We start from the raw sequence: 16,584 nt of genomic DNA, 5'->3' as shown, positions 1-16,584 counted from the left end.
TACAAATGATAGACTTAAGGCTTAGAGACAGGAAGTCATCAGGTCAGCTCTTGAGTCAAGGTCAAATGTTTATCCAGGCCATGCTCTCTGCAGCCTTGGGCGGCCACGGGAGCAGAGTGCCATCTCCATTGTTGCTCCAAAAGAACCCAGGACTTCTGCTGCCTTCTACAGGGTGGTTCTCCCAGCCCGGCTAGATTTAAAAAGACTCCCCTGTACCTGAAGAACTGGATTTAACAGACTATCGTCTATGGACTAGTAAATAGTAAAAGCAGCAATAATAATCACTGGCATTAATTGAAGGATGCAATTAAGCCCTTTATGTGCATATTTTCATCTGATCTGGAGTTACAGTTAGTAGCCCAGTCATTCAAACCTAAGCCCTCGACTATGTGGATTCTATATCAATTCTTAGGGAGACCTCTGCCTCCACACGGTGATCTTCCTGACTAAAAAGACTCCCTCCCTCTTGTGAATCTGCCAGAACTTTCTTCCTGCCTCTGCCTTCTGCCCTAAACCTGGCTCTGCCTTGTAATGGGGCTACTTGTGATCTTGAGCAGTTCAAAGCACAGGTATAAAACCAACTAAAGGGCTTCCCTGGTGGCGCAGTGGTTGAGAGTCCACCTGCCGATGCGGGGGACGCGGGTTCGTGCCCCGGTCTGGGAGGATCCCACGTGCCGCGGAGCAGCTGGGCCCGTGAGCCATGGCCGCTGAGCCTGCATGTCCAGAGCCTGTGCTCCGCAGCGGGAGAGGCCGCAACGGTGAGAGGCCCGTGTACCGCAAAACAAACAAACAAAAAAAACAAAACAAAAAAAAACAGCTAAAGTGTACTGAAATAGTTGTTGGATCTTGATCAGCATTTAAAAAAATAAGAATACTAAATAGAATGGAATGGAATAGAATAGAACAGGAGTATAATAGAATATCAGTGTCATGTAGAAAGAGCAAGCATTGTCCGATGACATTTTTGTATCAGTGGTGGGTGCGTGTATGTACACACATGAACATGTTGGGTTCAACATAAAAGATACTTCTTATGGGGAGTTGTTGTTTAATGGGTATAGAGTGTCAGCTTTGCCAGACAAAAAGAGTTCTGAAGATCTGTTGCACAGCAATGTGAATGTGCTTAACGTTAACTGAGCTCCACACTTAAAAATCGTGAAGACGGTTAATTTTATGTTATGTGTCTTTTACCACAATTAAATATAAAAATTTTAAAGATATTTCTTACTGTGACTCAGGGCCCCAAAAGTTTGAGAAACACTGTTCTACTGGACTGAAATTATTTTAGGGCTCAGAACATGTGTCATTCCCCTTTTTACTCTAAGCAACACACACCTAGCCCAGCAGTCCCAGCTCAGAGTAAATTCATTGTGTCCCTTGAATTGAATACGTTACTCAAAATGAACAAGTGTCAGTGGTCCATCATACGCAACCCATGCTTCCTCCCTCCCCATGGTGACAACTGCCACAGAGTCTCCCGCAGGAAATACTGGAGAAGGAAAATGAAGAGACCCAAGGTGGTACATGTAAATGGAAAATGATGCTCTGGCCCTCTGATAATGTCCCCCACATTGCCTTACGGAAGGTAAGCTGTTTCCTCTGAGTGAGAATCCCTGGCCCACAGCCCTCAGCGTCCCCGGGTGTGTGCTGGGCAGTGTTAGCTGCTCTGGGCTTCGTAGGGTTTTGTGCTCCTCTCTGGAGCGAGGCTTGGCCTTCCCAGTCCTGGGGGAGCTCCCGGAAGGCAGCACCTTCATTCCTCCCAGGACAGGCTTCCACTGACTGCCTTCCTACCTGCAAAGCCAAGGAGGCGCAGCAAGGCTGTGCCTACAGGGTGCTTGGGGGCTCTCGTGGGAACTAAAACCACACGTGAAACCAGAGAGTGAATGTACCTGCCCCCAGTGAAGTAGTATTTTCTTTATCTTGCCACTAACAGGAAAGTGTTCCTTCACAGAGGCCCAGGCAAGCCTTGAAAGATTGGAGATGGGGACGGTGTTCTGACATCATCATGTAATGATTCTAGAAAATAATATTCCCCACTGGTGCACGAATTGATGCACCCTGGTTGGTGCACGGATAATTGTTCTATTTAGGGAGACATTTTACTTTATTAATGTGGACTAGAAAGATTGTACTGTCCGAGAGATTTAGTATAGGCATACCTCATTTTAATTGCACTTTGCTTTATTGTATTTTTTACAAGTTGAAGGTTTATGACAACCTGCTTTGTCCAGATGAGGGCTAGCATTTTTTAGCAATAAAGTTTTTTAAATTAAGGGTGTATATATATATATATATATATATATATATATAATTTTTTTTTTAGACATAACGCTATTGCACACTTAACAGACTACAGTATGGTCTAAACGTAACTTTTAATACAAACTGGGAAACCAAAAAATTTGCGTGACTCACTTCATTGCGATATTTACTTTATTGCAGTGGTCTGGGACTGAACCTGTAATATCTCTGAAGTGTGTCTATATATGACTTTGGGAATTGTGTCAGTCATTATCCCCAGGATGACAAAAAAAATATGTGGTGTGAATAAATCTCATATTAGCAGGAAGAGCTCAAAAGAGACCAATGCAACTGCCAAGGCTCACTGAGGACTGTCCTGCCATGTCTAGTGCTGGGGATGGCTGTCTCCAGAGGGGAGGAGGGGTTGGGTGGGGAGGATGGAGGGAAGTGAAATTAGACAAGACCAGCCCTCTGGGGTCTCTTTCCTGAGGATGTGAAGGTTTGAAAGGGCTTCTCCCCAGGGCTGCTGCATTGCACAACTCCAGGGGACACTGTTTCTACCACGCTGTAAGTAAATGTACGTGGTAGCCCCGGATTCTCTTTCAAGGAGGCCGACCCGAGGGGAGGGAAGAAGGCTAGGGACTGGGGCATGGCATGTCTGTGAAGGGCTAACTGTGCTTTTCTCCTGGTCACCATAGGTGGTAATATAAAGTTCAGTTTTTTAAATGGTTCCCTCCTGTGTCTGCATCCCCTTTCCCTACCTCTCCCCACCCTTCAGTGAAATCAGACCCTCCCACAAGGCCTTTGGAGAGGTGGTTGTTAGAAGCACAGGATGGGGTAACAGGAAGGAAGGATGCTCTGCCCATGCTCATGCCCTCACACCCAGGGCAGTGGTACTGATGGGGGTAGGGATGCAGGGGTCCAGGGGCTACTGAAGGTGGCATGTGGTCAGGGAAGAGGTCGGTGGCTGTGCTGGGGTGGGAAGGAGGGTCTCCGACTTTACAGAGGAACAGCTCAGGGGAGCACATTTGAGACAAGCTTCCTCCTCCCAAATATTCCAGACCAAGGGCTTACAGGGAGAGGTGAATGCTAGCGCTACACGTGTCTTTTGGGCCCAAAGGGAGTGAATTTGCTGTTCTCACGTTTCAGAACTGGGAAAATTCTTTCTGGCTTCTGACCTGAGGAATCTTTTACCTGTTTTGTTTTGTTTTGCTTTTTAAACTTTTTCTGTATTAAAAAAAAAAAAAGCTGTAATCTTGCAAATCAGAAGAAAAATAATTTTTGCAGCTGTTTTCTCTTGGAAACATATTTACTTCCTGTTCCTACTTCACGCCTTCCCTCTTTCATTCATGTATTCATTGAGAAAGACTCCTACTAGCTGCCCCCTTGCTGGACCTGCTGAGCGCTGGAAACCAACAATGGCAGCCCAGGTTCCTACACGGGCATTGCTGACAATCTATCCAGGAGGGGCCTAATAAAAGCAAACACTCTGAAAGCAGCCCCCCTGGAGCGAGAGCCGGTCTCCCTTGCAGGAAGTCTGTCCATGGAGAAAACGTCACAATGAATGTGAATCGAAGCTCCCCAGGGACTTCTGATAAGGAGTGTATTCCCCATCCCTGGCCACTGATGACACCTTCAGCATGGAAAGACCCCAACCCCAATCATTTGGAGGAAGTGACATTTTAATGGTCTTAAAAGGTGAAGGGCTTCCCTGGTGGCGCAGTGGTTGAGAGTCCGCCTGCCGATGCAGGGGACACGGGTTCGTGCCCCGGTCTGGGAAGATCCCACATACCGCGGAGTGGTTGGGCCCGTGAGCCATGGCTGTTGAGCCTGTGCGTCCGGAGCCTGTGCTCCGCAACGGGAGAGGCCACAACAGTGAGAGGCCCACATACCGCAAAAAAAAAAAAAAAGGTGAAGATGCTTCTCCTGTAAAGAAGGCAAGGAAAGGTGGCCCGGGCAAAGGGACCAGTGTATACTAAGGGACAGAGACTTGGGAAAGTGTGAGCATTTAGGAATCTTCTAGAAAGGTACCCAGGGGGGACACAGGTAGGAGTGATGGGAAAACAGACTGAGCAGGGAAGGCCACCTTGGATCCAGGCTTGAAAAGCTAAGGAATCGTTCAGCTCTAAACTAGTTTCTCTGTATTTGTAGCAAGCTAATTTCCTCCTGTTTGGATAATATTAAGTATTCAGCTGTGAGAGAGGGGGGCGGGGAAAACTCTCAACAAAGCCAAAAGAAACCCACACCTTGACGATTCACTCTGCTAATCTGATAAGCACGAAATTAATTTCCATATTAATACACTATGTGGAGATAAGGCACAGCAACACGAATTACAAAAGACACGTAGGGCTCTTATTAAATTTCCGAAGAATGCAGCGTGTGAATTAGTCTGAAGCCCAGGCAACCTAATGCAAGAGAGCTTTGCAGGGAGCAGCTGTACAGAGATGCATTACCTGGAGACATAGGTTTGGCGCTGGAACTGTTGTTTTCTTTTTCTCTGTGAATGGAACAAGATAAGACACGTCTCTTACAAAATGTAATCATTTCTGACACTCTTTCCTCCCTGATTTCCCCCACCCCACCAAGTGCTGCCAGGCACCAAGCAAGCTCTCAGCACGGGCCCAAGAGTTCATTATCCAGCCAAGTAGGCCTCTCCAAGCTGGGCCCCAGCGACCCTTATGGATGAATTGTGCAAATCAAGAGAAAAATGCCAGTTCCTGATCCTCTCAGGCTTGGCTCTGTGGTCTGTCCATCCAGCTTTGGATGATGAATTGATGAATTTCCCATGTGGCTGAAGGCACTGAGGCGCCATGGCCACTGGGCCTAATCCTAATGCATTTTTTAAAAATAGATCTTTATGAGAGTATAATTGCTTTACAATACTGTGCTAGTTTCTGTTGTACACCAAAGTGAATCAGCCATATGCATACATATGTCCCCATATCCCCTCCCTCTTGCGTCTCCCTCCCACCCTCCCTATCCCACCCCTCTAGGTGGTCACAAAGCACCGAGCTGATCTCCCTGTGCTATGCAGCTGCTTCCCACTAGCTAGCTATTTTACATTTGGTAGTGTATATATGTCCATGCCACTCTCTCACTTCGTCTCAGCTTCACCCTCCCACCCCACGTCATCAAGTCCATTCTCTATGTCTTCCTCTTTATTCCTGCCCTGCAACTAGGTTCATCAGTACCTTTTTTTTTTTTAGATTCCATATATATGCGTTAGCATATGGTATTTGTTTTTCTCTTTCTGACTTACTTCACTCTGTATGACAGACCCTAGGTCCATCCACCTCACTACAAATAACTCAATTTCGTTTCTTTTTATGGCTGAGTAATATTTCATTGTATGTATGTGCCACATCTTCTTTATCCATTCATCTGTGGATGGACATTTAGGTTGGTTCCATGTCCTGGCTATTGTAAATAGTGCTATACAAACAGCTCATGGAGCTCAATATCAACAAAACAAACAATCCAATTAAAAACTGGGCAGAAGACCTAAATAGACATTTCTCCAAGGAAGACATACAGATGGCCAAGAGGCCCATGAAAAAATGCTCAACATCACCAATTATTAGAGAAATGCAAATCAAAACTACAATGAGGTATCACCTCACGTCGGTCAGAATGGTCATCATCAAGAAATCTAGAAACCAAAAATGCTGGAAAGGGTGTGGTGAAAAGGGAACCCTCCTGCACTGTTGGTGGGAATATAAATTGATACAGCCACTATGGAGAACAGTATGGAGGTTCCTTAAAAAACTAAAAATAGAGCTACCATACGACCCAGCAATCCTACTACTGGGCATATACCCTGAGAAAACCTACTGTATTTTTAACTTTCCCCCTTTTAACCCAGCGCCAAAGAGAAAAGATCGCCTTGAAAAACTTCCCTGGGCAGGCTCACAGGAAGCCAGAAGGATGAGTGCCACATTTTTGGAAAGGCCAAGGGCACTGGGAGGAAAAGAGTTGTTAAAAAAGAAAAGCATCAACGTGGGCTCCAGGCCCCATTGGCTGTGGCTGAGGCCAACTAGTGGCTTGCCTGGTCCTCTCCTTGCTCGTGTGGAGAGTAGGGCAGATGCCTAGCACGTGAGCTGCCCTGTCCTGTAAAGAACAAAGACAAGGACAAGGCTTTGGTCGACCATGACCTAACCGTGTAACCTTGTGATAGGGACAGGGTAAAGGGACAAAGTAGGTAATTAAATAGTTAATCCCACTAGGGGATTGTAAGTAAAGAAAGAAAGCATGGGAGACCCCTGTAAGTTAATGATCACTCAAGAAAGCAGGTTTGCTTAACCATAAAACCCAGCAGACTTGCTTAGCAACACAGCCACGCAACAGAAGCATGAGACATGCCCCCAAACAATAAAACAATGGTGGAATGAGACCCACATCCTGCCCAGTGAGCTCAGTAAGTTAATGATTCCTAGGACATGCTCCTCTGGGAGCATGTGATATTATACTGAAACCTGAGATGATTTACCATTTTTAGTATATGTTATGGAATTTTTGATCATTTCCATTTGCCATGACAGTCCTGGCTTGACCATGTAGGGACGAGAAAACTCCCCCACCTGACATGGAGGAGAAGCTGATGATGGAAGTCTGATGTCTACTCAAGAAAGAGGAAGAAGGTGGTCTTCCCCCCCTCCCCACTTTACCTTTGATTATAAAACTGTAGCCCACTAAGTTCTTGGGGCGTGGCACCCTTTCACCCACCTGCTTGTAAGCCTCACAAGCGTCCCATTATAATAAACCACTTCTTATCTATCACTTTGCCTCTCACTGAATTATTTCTACGCTGAGACGTAGAGAACTGGAGCTCCCCAGAGCTCCCCCTCCCTGAGACGCATTTCTGTAATTCACTTGGGCAAGTCACAACCCTTCATTTTCCTTCCCTATTCAATGAAAAGGTTGAGCTGCATGATTTCTAATATCCCTGTGTATGTTAATATCCTACTCTTCCTAGTATTCTATTAATTAACAGCAATGTATGCTTTCACATTGAGATGGACAGGGTGATGCACCTCCTTATGAAGGAACCTCCTCTTCAATGAAGACCTTATCGCCCAGCTGTTAGGAGTGTCACTGGGAAGAAGTGCCTCAAGCTGCAGAGTGCCAGCCTGTCCTGGGACAGCCCACACTGGTGGATGGAGAGTATAAACACCCAGCCCTTTCACCCCGACTGACACTGTGCCAAAGGGCATTCCAGTTCTAGAGGTCTCCATGCAGTTGGCCAAGGCTTTCCCTTGGCTCCACCTTCTCCCTCTGCCCCTTCCTTCCATGGCATGGCTCCCACAGCTTCTCCTTAACCAGCATGCTGCAAGCTAACCCCCTTCTTCAAGTCAGATGCTTAGGGAACCCAACATGCCATGCCCATTCCCACAGACATACAATTTGAGCCTCTGATGGCACCTCCACCCAGGCCTCCTTCCTCATTTTACAAACGAGGAAATGAAGGCTCAGAGAACGACTTACCAAGTTCACCCCATTGGCAGAACTAGGGCTAAATCTTCTGCTTCCCAAGTCTCAGTCATGTCGTCTTTCTATCACACCTCACTGCCTTCCCCAGCTTACCTCATTTTCCTTACATGGTGGAGAGAGGTGTGTAGGCAGAGAGATAAATTGATTTACCCATCCATCTCCACTGCGAGGGAGACTAATAAGCAAATGCATGCATTCCTGAGTTATTTACTGCATCTACTTTAAATAAATACCATCAGTTTTCGTTTGGGGATTTTTTTTAACCTCCTTGTAAAGCCAGATCACACAAAGACACAGAAGCTCTGGATTAGGAACCAGGAAACAAGTTTTTGTCTCAGATGCTCACTCTTTCATTGCAAACATGCTGCTGTTTTTTTTTTTTTTTTTTTTTTTTTTTGCGGTACGTGGGCCTCTCACTGTTGTGGCCTCTCCCGTTGCAGAGCACAGGCTCCGAACGCACAGGCTCAGCGGCCATGGCTCACGGGCCCAGCCACTCCGCGGCATGTGGGATCTTCCTGGACCGGGGCACAAACCCGTGTCCCCTGCACCGGCAGGCGGACTCTCAACCACTGCGCCACCAGGGAAGCCCCATGCTGCTGTTTGATATTAGGCTCTTTGAGATTCCAAGACCTATTGGGGTTAAGGGGTGAGAATGAGGTTAATCATGATGTGAAATAATGACCAGTGAGGATGGGTATGTCAGATGCTGTCTTTGGGGGGAAGCTGGGTAAAGGATACACAGGAACTTTCTGTATTTTTTTTGCAATTTCTTGTAGTTAAAATTATTTCAAAAGACAAAGTTAAAAATAATAATAACCAAACAATAGTTTCATTTATCCTAAGAAGGAATGGATGACTTGAGGTGAGGCGAAGGGGGAGGAATGGGCAGGTTATGGAACATACTCAAAATACCTAATTGCGAGGCTAATGTATTCTGAATGTCACTCAATGAGATGGAGGGTGAAGATTGTTTCACCAGGCATTTTTTGTTGTTGTTTTATTGAAGTATAGTTGTTTTACAATGTTGTGTTAGTCTCTGGTGTACAGAAAAGTGATTTGGTTTTATACATATATACATATGTGCATATACATATGTACATATGTGTATATATATATACATATACATATATGTATTCTTTTTCAGAGTCTTTTCCATTATAGGTTATTACAAGATATTGAATATAGTTCCCTGTCCTATACAGTAGGTTCTTGTCTATCTATTTTATATGTAGTAGTGTGAATCTTTTAATCCCAAACTCCTAATTTATCCCTCCCCCCTCTTTCCCCTTTGGTAACCACAAGTTTGTTTTCTATGTCTGTGAATCTGTTTCTGTTTTGGAAATAAGTTCACTTGTATCATTTTGTTAGATTCCACATATAAGTGATAACATGATATTTGTGTTTCTCTGTCTGACTTACTTCACTTAGTATGATAATGACTAGGTCCATCCATGTTGCTGCAAATGGCATTATTTCATTCTTTTTTATGGCTGAGTAGTATGCCACTGTTATGTACTGCATCTTCTTTATCCATTCATCTGTTGATGGACATTTAGGTTGCTTCCATGGCTTGGCTATTGTAAATAGTGCTGCTATGAACATTGAGGTACATGTATCTTCTCGAATTAGAGTTTTCTCCAGATACACAGGCACGTTTTTTAAATTTATTTTATTGAAGTATAGTTGGTTTATAATGCTGTGTGAATTTCTGCTGTATAGCAAGGTGATTCAGTTATATATACATTATTTTTCATATTCTTTTCCATTATGGTTTATCACAGGATATTGAATATAGTTCCCTGTGCTATACAGTAGGACCTTGTTGTTTATCCATTCTCTATATAATAGTTTGCATCTGCTAATCCCAAACTCCCAAACCATCCCTCTCCAACACCCCCTCCCCCTTGGCAACCATAGGTCTGTTCTCTATATCTGTACGTACAGACATGTGTTTTTAAAAGCATATCCTCCATGACTAAAAAACCTAAGGACTTTCTACCAAATGCAAATTCATCATGTGCCTGACACACAGTGAGGCCAAACAATACTGCAATGTGGGAGCTTGGAGCAGAGAAAGGTTTACTGCAGAGCCATGAACGGAGAAAGGTGGCTCAGGTCCCCAAACACCCCGAAATCCCCGAAGGGTTTCAGCAAAGCATTTTTAAAGGCAAAGTGAGGAAAGTGGGGGAGGGTCTCAGGGTATGCGATCAACTCGTGCACAGTTCTCTGATTGGTTGATGGTGAGGTAACAGGGTAGTTAACATGATTAATCTTTAGGCACCAGTAGGTCTGGGGGCTTAGTGCTCATGATCATCAAGTAGTTAATTTCTTCCATTTGGTGGTGGTTTTAAGCATCTGAAAAACTCAGGAAATATACATGAAATACGCTAGAGGAGAGGATATGGGGGAGGGGTCTGTTCCCGGGGAAAGCCCCATAGGGTCCTGCTCGGTTACAGGCTGATCAGCATTCTTTAACCCAAAGCCTTGAAAAACGTCTGCTACAGCACCTGTTTTCTGTTCTGGTTAAATCTCCCAGTGAGTCTCAGCTGCCTCAGGGGCTATCATCCGCTGGGTCTGACCAGCTCCTTCATTTTACAGATGAAAAACCCAAAGCCTCGAGAAGTATGGATAAAAAGCTTGTGCAGGTTGCCCAGAGACTGGCTGATTTAATATAATATCAATAAAAGCAGACAACGTCAAGTTATAAACAGACACCTGGCCTGTGGTTTGCAGAGCGTCTTGTCCTGTTCCTAGAGCTTCGAGTCCTGGGAGCAGAATCCACATGCAGTGCCTGGGACCCCTGTCCAGTGGAACAATATCAGGGATGGTCCCTTTCCAGCCCACAGGCTCCAGCCAAGAGCCACCAGGGACACAGTCCTGCAGGCTGTCCAAGGTGGTCTCCTGGGAAAGGATCCTGAAAGCAGGAGCTGTCGGCAACTCACTCAAGAGTTGAGCAGTTTCAGTTTTGAAACTAACTGGCATTCCAGGGTACTGTCACCTATAAATCAAATGTCACCTTAAAAAGAAAAAGAAACCAATCAACTAAGTGGAGACAGCTGCCTCCCATCACAATGTCATGTCATAAAAGGTCCATTTCTTCTGAGTTCTGATTTTCTCCCAGAAAAAGGAATGTTTTTACAGCTACAAGATGCAAGTACAAACCAAAACTGCTGCTGATTCAAAATGTATATTATCGGGCTTCCGTGGTGGCGCAGTGGTTGAGAGTCCGCCTGCCGATGCAGGGGACACGGGTTCGTGCCCCAGTCCGGGAAGATCCCACATGCCACGCAGCGGCTGGGCCCGTGAGCCATGGCCACTGAGCCTGCGCGTCCGGAGCCTGTGCTCCGCAACGGGAGAGGCCACAACAGTGAGAGGCCCGCGTACCGCAAAAAAAAAAAAAAATTTTTTTAATTAAAAAATGTATATTAGTGGTGTTTAGCGTCCTATAAAATAGCAATGGCTTCTATTGCATATTTCAAATTCCAAAGCCATAAGGAGGACAGTGTGAGGTTTTATCTATGCACATTTTGAAGGCATATATAGTTTTAAATTTTTAATTGCAGTGTACCTTATATACAACAAAGTGTACAAAGCTGATTACTTTTTATATATTATAAACCTGGTAACCACCACACTAACCAATTTCTAGTGCCCCCAAAAGGTTCCTAGGGTGCACAAATATGTAAATAACATTTAAAGATTATGCAAATTGAAGCCTCCAGACTCCCCCGCTGAGGTGACCAAATTATCCCAAATGTGGGATGGACCCCCATGGGTACCCCCATGGGTAGCCAGCGGAGATGGCAGGAAAGATTTCTCCTAAAGGCAGGTGCAAGACATTCAGGCACGTAATTTCAGAACTCCCCACCAATCGCCTTCTCCAAGCAGCCCCATGCCCTTGAGAACATTTTCCTGACAAAGTAAAAGAAGGCTTAAGGCAAGGAAAAAGGGTATGGGGGCTGGGTGAGGATGGCAATGAACATGAGGTTTAAGGAAAACCCAGATACGGGGGACAAGAGAAAGATAACAGTGAAAGCAAAGAGGTTTGACTCATATATTACAATTTTCAATAAAGCATATACAAGCTTGTTTAATAGCCCCTGAGTGGTGAAAGCGTTGAGGCTGAAAAAAGATGCTGCTACTGCTTTTAAATCCCTAAACTGATATTTGCAGGGAGCTGCCTTTTCTCTCTCCTTGATTGTGGAATCAAGCACCAAGTATAAGCTTTCACTCTGTTTTTTTCCAGTGGGAAATTTTCTTCCACCCTAAAGTCAGGATTTAATAACACACAAGGCTGCTGTCAACCTGGGATTTAGGATCTGATTTCACCAACCTTCTTCTTTCTAGGTCACATTTAAAAATCTTTTGTACTTAGAATCTTCTACCCAGAAGGTTTCCTTTGTCAGGGGCATGACAGCCCACTCTTCAAATTAGAAACTTTCCTCTATCTTCCAAAATCCAATTTCCAGTCCTAAAAAAGAGTTCCATGGCTTCCCCCACCTCCCAAAAGCACAGCCTTGTGTCCTGACCATGTGTTATCCAGGGCCTGGTTTCCTGATGAGCTGAGGACAATTTTAAATAAGACACTTGAAACTGTGGGCCGGATTGAGGCCTTTAGAATCAGATGGGCTTAGGACCCCTATGCGGTGACCTTTGACCAGAGGAAGAAAGAAGATAATAAATAGAAGGCATCATTTTTTTAGAGCATCCAACTCATCCTCTGTAATCTATAAGCCTTTTAGCTGCCTTTGCCATCTAGCATAAGTGAGAATTTTGAGGAAATACCAAATCCCAATGAGCTCAGGACTTTATTTTTCTTTCCCTACAAGTTGGGGTTTGATTCATCTGGTTTCAACAAGGCTGGAGGACTGTGTGTATGTGTAGCAGGAATCCCAGTTGAGCTCAAATCAAAGTTCAGTCCCTGCTATAGAACTAGCGAGGTCTTATCATACCTTGGGATTTCTATTTATCTTGAGCTGGTATGTAGAGAGGGATTTGTTTCCTGGCTTCAGGAAGGAGGGAGAGTTTTGTGCACAGATATTTAGGCGCAGGAATCCTACGTTGGCTTGAAGGTCTACTTTTTTCCCCACCATTTATACCCCCCTCCTTACAATGTCATCTGATTGCAGTATGTAAATATCACAAGTTCATTGTAAATAATTCCAACAACTTATAAAAATATAATACTTTTAAAATATAAAAATGTAATAAAATATATGGCACAATCCTAAATAACCAACACGAATATTTTGGTGACCATTTTTGCAAGCATCTCTTTATGCGTACATGCACATATCTATGTAATTTTATAAAAATAGGATCTTATATAAAAGATCATTTTTCCTGTGGGCACCTTTCCCCACCTCTCTGTCCTCACCCATATCAGCAGCCCATATCCATCTCAATTTTTCCCAATTAACTCATGTGTCTTAGCCAGAAAGCAGAGCCTGAGACAGGATTTACAGGCAAGTAGTTTATTTGAGGCAGCGAGCCAGGGAACAGGAGCGAGGGACTGGAAAGAGCAAAGCAGAAAAGGAAGAAAAGCCAGTACAAGGGTGCTTTACTGGACTGATCATGGCCATGGGCAACTGGGGCTCAATCTCCCAGGGACCCTCTAAGGGGCTGTGTGGAATATACCTCAGAATTGTCCACCTGTGGGAGGGAAGATGCAAGCACCTATTTATTCACTAGCTTCTGTCACCCACTGGTTAAGGACTGCCCCATGGAGTATTAATTCCCTCTTACTTCTAGATTATGCATGAGTGAGCAGCTGCCAGACTGCTTTAGCAGGCATCTCATCAAGTGGCTTCAGAGAGGCCTCCAGACAGAAAGTGAGAAATGACGTTCAGCTGAGGAAAGGTGATGGAAGCTTATACCGGTGTGAAGCTGGTCACTGCAGCAATGGACACGGTAAAAGGTAGGTTGAAGGGATACAAGGCATGAGGCATGAGGAGTGACCAATACAGTTCATTCCTTACACCACTTGAATCCACTCATGCCCTTCCTGGAGTCGACTTAGTCACAGAGTCTTTCTTTTTCCATTGTTATACTTGACATACAATATGATACTAGTTTCAGGTGTATAGCATAGTGATTCAGTATTTTTGTACATTATAAAATAGTCACTACAGTAAGTCCAGTTCCCATCCATCCATCACCATACAAAGTGGTTACAATATTATTGATTATATTCCCTATGTGTACATAACTTATGTACTTATTTATTTTATAGCTGGAAGTTTGTACCTCTTAATCCCTTTCACCCATTTCATCTGTCCGCCTACCCCTCTCCCCTCTGCTACCACCAGTTTGTCCTCTGTATTTATGAGTCTGTTTCTGTTTTGCTTTAATGTGGTGGCCAGTGGCAACCTCTACGAAAGACTTAATACAGGAGAGTTTGTAGACCAAGCTACAGTCCTCCCAGCTGCAACCAGTCCCAGTACTATTGTTGATGTGCATTGTTTCTCTCCCCCACACTCGTTCCAGACTTCCCTCACCTTGGCCAGGCCTTTATCCCTCATCCCTGCAGAGTTGGAGCCTTAGTTCTCTCATTCCTATTTAGTCATGGTTGCTCTGATGGCCCTTTTCTACGTACCACTTGGCATGAAACACCAGTGTTCCATGGGTTCCAGACAAGCTCCTTTCTTACTCCATTGATGAGCAGTAATCCTAGCTTCTTATAGTAATCAGGGTCAATTATCCCCACCAATATAGGTATGTACAGTCCACTGGCTCAAGAAATCTAAAATCAAGTAGGCAGTATTTGCAACTTCAAGTCCAGCAGAGCAAGCATGCCTCCCAACCCCCTATTCCACTCCATCCCCTTGTAAGCCTCTAATCCAACAGAGCATAAGGTCTCAGTGTGGGAAGTATAAATTCCTCAAGTGGGTCCCTGGGAATAATGGTGAGAGTGGCTAATCTTTCACCCCTTGGTTCCAGGGCAAAAGCTATTAAGGACACAAACCATATTCTGGCCATTGATTCAGTGCATGTAACACTCCTGAAAGCTACATTCTGACACCACTGAGTGTTGTGCCCGAGACAACATCTTACAGGAATCTTTACTAAATCCTTCATCCTTCTTCTTTGCTGTCAACTTCCAGATGCTGTGCCGTATGGTAGAACCAGTTGATTCCTGTAGCCGTACATCCAAATGGCACATGTCTTTCACTATAAAATGGGTCTCTTATCTGAGACAATGTACTATAGACTCTATGCTGGTAAATCAGGCATTCTGTAGACCCTTGGATGGTGCTATTGACAGTCTGGGAGCAGAATCTCATATCCAGAGTAGGTGTCAATTCCTATAAGAACAAATTGCTGCCCTACCAGGGTGAAGAAATTCACCTGCCACCAGGTGGCTGGTTGGTCTCCTTGAGTGATGTTATCCCATTGAGAGCTTGGCTGTGGTTTCTTTGGCTGGGAATCTAGGCATTCATCAGTGGCAATGGCTAGATGGACCCTGATGAGAAGAAGCTCATGCTGTTGGGCCAAGTTATATAGCCTTGATCTCGGTTCCTATGGCATTCAGGGGACTATTGAATAAAACCTGAGTGTCCAAGGAGAGATGCTGTTATCCACACAAAAGGATGTCCTCTATGGTAGATGCTCTCTGGTGAGAATTAACATGAGACACAAAGATCTTATACACTGTGCCCACTTCCACGGACACAAACGCCTCATCTCCTAACTTCCTCAACTCTCATCTGCTAATCTTGCTCCCTCGGGCCCCTAGCCACTCAGCCAAGCCCCTTCCCCCTGCCAGCAGTCTGTGTATAAGCCATACTTCAGGCCATCTCTGCCTCCATGCAAATTAAGTCATCAGTGTACTGCTGCAGCTCCTCCCACGAAGAGTACTTCTTTTCTCACTGTCCCACAGGGCCCCCTTGGGTGGGACTGCAGTGCAGAGGGGTCCATCAACATTCTGAGCTTATCCATCTATGAACAATCTCCAAGTTCTTTCCCCCTATGTCAGCTGGTCATAACCCCCGCTCCTACCTGCGACCTCAAGGCTGCAGCTATTAAGCTGAGGCAATGGTACAACAGAGGCAGGTAGCATGAGAATCAGGGCTACCTATTCCTGTCACTTATTTGTGCCCTTGGTGCCTCTTCACGTGCAGTCCAAACATCTACCATTCCTTTTAGCCATATCTCTGTTGTTGTGTCTGTCCAATCTTAGGATTTGGTGCAGGCCATAATGCCCAACTTTTGATTGGCAGCTCAGGTCACATAGTCCCTTGACTGTTCATGCCAGGTGGTCAGTGTCATATAAATCTGCTTTTCAAATGGTGAGCTAATCTCTGCTGCAGAAGGCATGACCTTGCTCTCCATCCCTAGGGTTCTATGCTGTGATTTTCCCATTCAGGTTTTCCAAGGACTCCACACAGCATCCTTATCTACTGTAGATACTTCTCACACTGGTGGATTTGCCAAGTCTTATGACTCAAGCAGCAGGACAGCGACAGCCCACCTCAAAGCCTAGACATGCTGCAGAGCCTTCTCAGAACAGACAGGATTCTGAGTCACCCAATCAAAGGGCAAGAGCTGTATTCCCAGATGTGTTCAGGGCAGCCTCCAAAATTGAAAGAGTTACAACAAGTATGTCTCTTACCTGGTAGTAGGAGGTAGGAGGTTGTCCATTGCAACTTAATTGGGACTATCCTTGCATACCCCTTGTCATCGGGGCCACCAAACACATCATCAGTGTGCCGGATGCCAGCAGTTGTTACAAGCCTGCTTCCCACCAGCAACACGGTCCTTATCACTGTCTGACTAGTGAATGAGCAAATTCCATAATCCCAGCTGAGGTTCTGCTTTCTAGGGTCACTTCTGCAACCAAGTGTCTTAGCCTAG

The sequence above is a fragment of the Mesoplodon bidens genome (genome assembly GCF_964165515.1).
Source record: "Mesoplodon bidens genome assembly, chromosome: 8".
NCBI lineage: Eukaryota > Metazoa > Chordata > Mammalia > Artiodactyla > Ziphiidae > Mesoplodon > Mesoplodon bidens.
This window is presented reverse-complemented; position numbering follows the sequence as displayed.